The sequence below is a fragment of the Castor canadensis genome, chromosome 10 (assembly GCF_047511655.1).
Source record: "Castor canadensis chromosome 10, mCasCan1.hap1v2, whole genome shotgun sequence".
Taxonomy (NCBI): Eukaryota; Metazoa; Chordata; class Mammalia; order Rodentia; family Castoridae; genus Castor; species Castor canadensis.
This window is the reverse complement of record NC_133395.1, coordinates 66698028-66704652: the sequence shown is the minus strand read 5'-3', so window position 1 is coordinate 66704652 and position 6625 is coordinate 66698028.

Below are 6625 nucleotides of genomic sequence, written 5' to 3'. Positions count from 1 at the left end.
TTCACAGAAGTCTGCATTTTAACAAGCTTCCCAGGAAGACTCTTTAACATATTAATGTTGAAAGGACTATCTAAGGCATAAGCATCTCAGTTTCAATAACTTCACTTTAATTCTTTAGAAAAAAACAAAGAAGCAGTAGAGAATATGGAAAGCTACCAAGTAGTGGTAGGCTAGCAAATATTTAATAACTGGGTTTCTGGGGTCAGGGGGAGCCCTAACTTATGGGATTTTCACTGTGTAAACATTTCCCTACCATCAGGCCATTCTAACCTACCCTGTGGTATATGAACTTGGAGTCAGAAATGTATACAGGTGGCTTTCAAAAGTGAGGACATGCCAGATGCACATTGACAGAGACTCCTGCTAGAGATGATAATAAGGAGTTGGTTATTCATTTAATTCCCTTATCATTTATGAGTAGAAATCTCTGTACTGCTTCAAGAACTAAATAACATTGTCTTGTTAATGTATCCAAGTTGGAGAAGGGCAAGGGCAAATTTATTCTCTGAATCTCAGAGAGTGGTCTATACTAGGCTTCTCAGACATTGCCAAAAGCACATGAAATCAGAAGCTGTGAAGCATAAGCACCAGCTCTGTTTGTTCTGAGATAGTACAAGTTTTTAAAAACTCAAAACCAAGGAGGCTTTGGAGTGCTTTCAAATATCTCATTGATGATGCAGTTTCAATCACTTCATCTGCCCAGCTGCCATCTCAAGCTATTAAAATGGAACCCAAAATGTCCAACTGCTTGTTTGTTAAGATGATAAGGAGTCCTGGAAGAGTCCTTGAATTGCACCTCCAAGTGATATTTACTGCCTCCAGCGTTACCAGGGATGCTACACATACTTCAAGAGAAAAAATTTCTTTTCCAATTCAGGTAAATGTCTCTAAATGCATACTTCTTCTTCTACAAATTAATATGTCAAATGCATTCTCAATGAGCACGGGTTAGATCACACAAACACACACATACACACACACACACGCAACTTACACTATCACCATCAGTTTCTGGAACTTGGCAAGTTTTTAAGCTCTCTGAGATTGTTTTCTCATTTGTAAAATGAGATAAGAGAATCTGCTTCATAATTAATGTAAGGTTTAAAAAGATTCCGTAAGCAAAATTTTATTTTGTTTTGTTTGCTACCCAGCAGTACTGTGTTTTTACTAACTTCATGCTTTCTAGGCAAGCACTCTACCACTTGAGCCATGAACCCAGCCCTTTTTGCTTTCGGTTATTTCTTTCACATAGTGTCTCATGTTTTTGCCCCAGACTGACCTGAATTTATGCCTCCCACCTGGCTGGGATTATAAAACGTATACCACCATGCTTGACTTGTTTAATGAGATGGGACTCACTTTTTGCCTGGGCTGGCCTTTAACAGTGAGCGATCCTCCCAATTTTTGCCTCCCAAATAGCTGGGATCACAGAGTTACCAAGTCCAGTACAAAACAATTTCTAATACATAATAGTCTTTTTTTTTCTCTTTGGTGGTACTGGGGTTTGAACTCAGTGCCTTGTGCTTGCTAGGCAGGCACTCTTTCCTTGAGCCATTCCACCAGCCCTTAGTCATTGTTATTAAGGGAGAAGTTGGTACTTATGAACTAAGCTTTTTTGCAACTTCTCTCCATTTATCAAACATGAGGAAGTTCAAACTTTTGTGTGTAACTATTTTTTTGTAAAACTAATTGTCTACTTCATTATTTTAAATACCTTTCTTTTTATTATTGTATTGGGGGTACTACTCTGTGACATTTACACAAGTTCTTACAGTATATCATAGTTGAATTCACTCCCTCCAACATTCTCCTTTATCCCTCCTCCCTCCAAACTAACTTTAAGTCATAGCATCAATGAATGTATTTGAAGGTGGACAAAAGCCAGCCTCTTCAAAGTGTCATTGCTATTTAATGTGATAAAAGAGCTGCAAAAACTAAGCACAAGTCTTATTACAAAATGAGGAAAAAAGAGTAAGTTATAGTTGTTTGTTCGATAAGCGAATACAACCAGCCTAAGCAGTAAATACAAAATGTGGGGCTCTAAAGGAAACAGAAGCCAATTTCAACAAGCATATCCTATGCTACTCTACAACTTCATTGCTCCAGCTCCTGCTTTGCTTCCTGTGTGTATTACAGGCTTATGACAGAAAAAAGGAACTTACCCACTAAATTTTCCTTGTCCTGCTTCTCAGGTGAAGAAGCCCCAGAATCCATCTCATTCTTGAGACGTTATTAAACTTAGTGAATTGTCATGGGTTTGGAGCCAAACCTGTGCTGCAGGCAGCAACTCCAATGTGCTCAGGAGAGGGCAAAAGCAGAAAGACAGAATGAGGGAAGCTTCTTCTCTCTAGTGCACCCTGAGGAGTAAGCAGTTACCCTGGTGAGGGAAGCTTGGTAACATAAACAAAGTTTCTTTCCTTTTGTGAACTCACCTGTCTCTGTTCGTAAGAGAAAATTCCAAAGAATATGACTTTCTGATGGTGGTGTTTCCTGTAAAATATCCCTATGTAATTTTTAGTATCATTTATATACTACAAAACATTTCTTTGCATCTTGTGTAATTTGTTCACCACAGTGAAGTGTCTGATATGCAAGGCAAGTATATCTATCTTTATGTTTTGTAATAGAAAATTTAACTCCAGTTCATTCAACACACTGCAGTGGGAGATCTTTTAAAACTCAAATCTAATCATGTCATCATTCTGCTTAAAATAATCCAAGAATGCCAATTATTAGGAAGGTAAAAGCTAACGTCCTAAGTGTCCCAGGAGACCCTGCGGGTTGGCCCATTTGTCCTTTTCCAGTCTTATTCACATGGCACTCCTCCTGCATGCTGTCAGTCCCTCTTAAACTGTGTGACCCTTGGCCAGAGGGCCTTTGTTCCCGTTATCACATTTGTAAGTATTTGGCTTGTGTCTATTTCTTTCTCTAGACCAGGGATTGGCTTGCCAGTCAAATTTGGTCTATCACCCCTTTTGTTTGTAAAGTAAACTTATTAGAATACAGTCATGTACGCTTGTTTTGCTATCATCCATGGCCACTTTTGTACTATACCTGCAGAGCTTAGTAGTTATGACACAGACCATTAGCCTTCAGAAACTTAAATATTATCTATTCCTTTACAGAAAAAGTGTGCTGGACCCTGCCTCATGCTATGAATTTCTATGAGGGGAGTGACTGGTCTGCTATCATTTACTACTGCATTTGTAACATTTAGACTACGGCAGACACAGCTGATGTTCAACAAATACTTAGCAAATTGAGTACATAACTTACTAACAGTAACAGTTCACAAATGGCAAAGGTCTTCTTTGGCCAGCTCGTCTTCCTGGCCCAGGATTCCTTCTTATCACACCATCTGGAATCAAGGACCATTTCAAGCTTATTCCAAAACTCTAGTTTTCTAACTTTCTGATACTCATCTCTCTATTAATATCCCAAATATTTTGTTTTCCTTTGTGGGAAGCCAAAAAAAAAAAAAACCAAACAAATTCTGATCTTTGGTCATCTTTTGTAATTTTTCCTTTCCCAACTATTTCCTTCCTAGCAACATCATCTTTAATAAAATTTCCTACGTTGTGGTTTAATCTTGCTAACTACTTGATAATCTAATTGCCCTCTCCACAAACTCAAATTGTGGTAATAATCATGACTGCCATACACTTTGTAATTACCAGAAAAAATCTGGAATTTAGAACTTTAGGGTAGGAGGCCTGGAACCAAAAGCACCGTTAAAACAGACACATATACACACATATGCAAGGTCAGTGTGTTCTACAATACTTTCTTCTTCATTTTCCTTCCACGATTCTGGCTCTATCAAGAATGATGGCAGAGGCACAAGGCAAAAGAAAGCTTCGAGCTCACACTGCCCAGATACAAAGAAACCTCTGTTGGCCATGAACTAGCTGTGTGACCTTGGGTAAGATATTGACTTCTTTGTCTTTAATTTTGCTCATCTGTACCTTGGAGAAAATAACATCTGCCGAACATGGTTATTTGTGTAAGAATCATGATGTTTTTTTCAAAATACTAAGAATGAGTGGTACTGAAAAACGGTAACTATCATTACCATGAATAAGGCTGAGTATCAGACTCAGTATCTTCCCTCTAGGAATAGTGAATTAATTTTCACAATGTCTCCCCTTTCCCTTGGTTTCATGTAAATGCAAGATTATTGGTGATTTAATTCTGTATGTCAGTATGTCTTTGCTCCCTCATCTAGTCCTGTTTGCTACAAATTTAAAACTTGAGGCCCTTTCCTGGTTCTATATTGTCAATGTATAGGTTCCATCTGTTCTTTCCTAACCTCTACTTTATCACCATGTCATCACTACTTTGTGACTACCCTCTCATGAAAAGAGCAACAGAAAGTGTGTTCTCATTTATCCCTCATACCTAGGCCATATTAAGTCTTTGCCTGGATCAGATGCTCCTCCAGAGTCAGGCAACAGCTCTAGTTCAGCTTATTTCTAAACACATCCCCCTTAATATTGGCCAAATGCCATTTAATCTAGCACTGCTGGTCACAAAGGTGTGAGATGCAAAACAACAAAAAAACATATCACTGTTCCTTGGGGGCAGCTGCCAGGAGCCTCAAAGGAGCTTGCTATGCACATCCCCTTGGAAGATGACTAAGCGGCTGTTTTTGCTCTTCCTGCAAAATGTTCCAAATGTCTCTGACTAGAAAGCAAGAGTGGTTTCAACAAGTAATGAGCACCTACAACATGCCAAGGCACTGTAGAAGGGGCTGGGGAAATAAAACCTGAACCCATTTCCTTCTTGTCTTTAAAATGCCAACTATTAGGTCAGATGATAGACTCTGAATGGACATTTCTCTGCCATAGGGGAGGACAAGGAATTGCTGGAAGGTACTCCTGAAAGTCTCTTGTTTCTACACTTTCATCCAGTCAATTCCTGCACTACTGCAAAGTCCTGAAATGAGGAATAGCTATTTTTAAATACCCTAATTCTACTCTTACTTTTGACATATAGTACATTCCTCTCTAAATATGTGTACTTGCTTTTTCCTGAATGGGCATTTTATAGAGCAAACCTCTCACTGGAGACAATCCATTTTACCCCTGAAACTTTCTTCTGCCCTAAACTTCTGGTTTGGGGAAGCTAGTCATAATCCACCAGTTTACTGCTGAGATGGACAAATGTGATCCAGGACATTTGCTGCTCTTTTCTGTAAATGAAGTTCTCTGATGTCATTAACTCTTAACCACATACACATCATTCACTGTCTTATTTCTTCTCATTTATCCAATTTTTGAATTCCCACATCTTTAAATAACAAACTCAGTCCCCAGCAATGTATCTTTATAATAGTAAGTCACCACACTGCCTAGACCTCTCGTTAGAAAAATAAGTATTTCCAACTATCATCAGCTAACTAAACATCTACCTGGATGCACCCCTGATTAAGTATTTTACACATTGGAAAGTAATCTATTGAATATTTTATTGTGGGAATTTTGTTGATACACATGAAATAACATAATGTACTTATTGAGTAAAGTTAAGTAGCCATGAACATACTACTCAACGTAGAGCATTCCAATACCAATGAAGCTATGTGAAGTACTCCTCCCCAATCTTCATCCCCATCTCTCCATAAGCACAATCCGTACTGATTATCCTATTGCTTTAAAATTTTTTATCATATGTGTAGACCTTTGATTTGCTTTTGACCTAAGAATGTTCATGTCATCTCCTGTGACTGTTATCACTCCACATTATGTTTCTTAGGTTTGTTTACCTTGTTGCATGCATGTTGCAATTTTCAGTACTCTTTAATACATAGGCCACAGTCTACTTAGAGTATTTTTAGCGGTTATTATAAGTAATGGAATTACGATCTAATCAATCTTACTAGCAGTGTACATGTATTCCTTTTGCTCCACATCATTGATACTACTTTGATAGTTACAGCTTTTAATATTTAGTATTTAATTATAATCTGAATTCAGATTTTCCAAAACCTTAATGAGGCTAAACAATTTAAGTGGCTAATTTACAACTCATGTTTTCTCTTCTGTGATTACACATGCATGCTTTTTGCTTATATATTTTTGGCTGCTTTCTTACTAATATACAGTTATATATATGCTGCAAATGTACACTCAACGTGTGTAACAACTTTTGCAAATTCTACAGGCCTTCATATAAAAGAACAGACAGTAACATTTCTAATCTCTTTCCATGTCAGTTTAACAGTCTTTATTTTTGGATTCCCACAATAACCATCCAGTTTACTACCTCTAACCCAACCTCTGTGCTATAGCCTATGTGAGTTTTCTAAAGTGCTTTCTAACAAACTTCCAAACTGTGGAGCACAGAATAAATTCCCCACTCCTTATCATGTTTGCCAATGTCTTTGTTTTTGAGACAGGTTCCTGCAATGTAGCTGGGGCTGGCCTCAAACTCAGGATCCTGCTGCTTCTGTGCCCCAAGTGCTGGATTACAGGCAGGAGTGTGGCACCAAGCCTAGCTTTCCAAGTCTTTTGTGATCACATCTCTCTCTTGCTTTTTAGCTTCATTCAAACTCTTTATTGTGCTTCATCCAGTTACAGGGTTATCTTATTATGCTATTCTATCATGTTTTGTGCTTTTCTAAGAA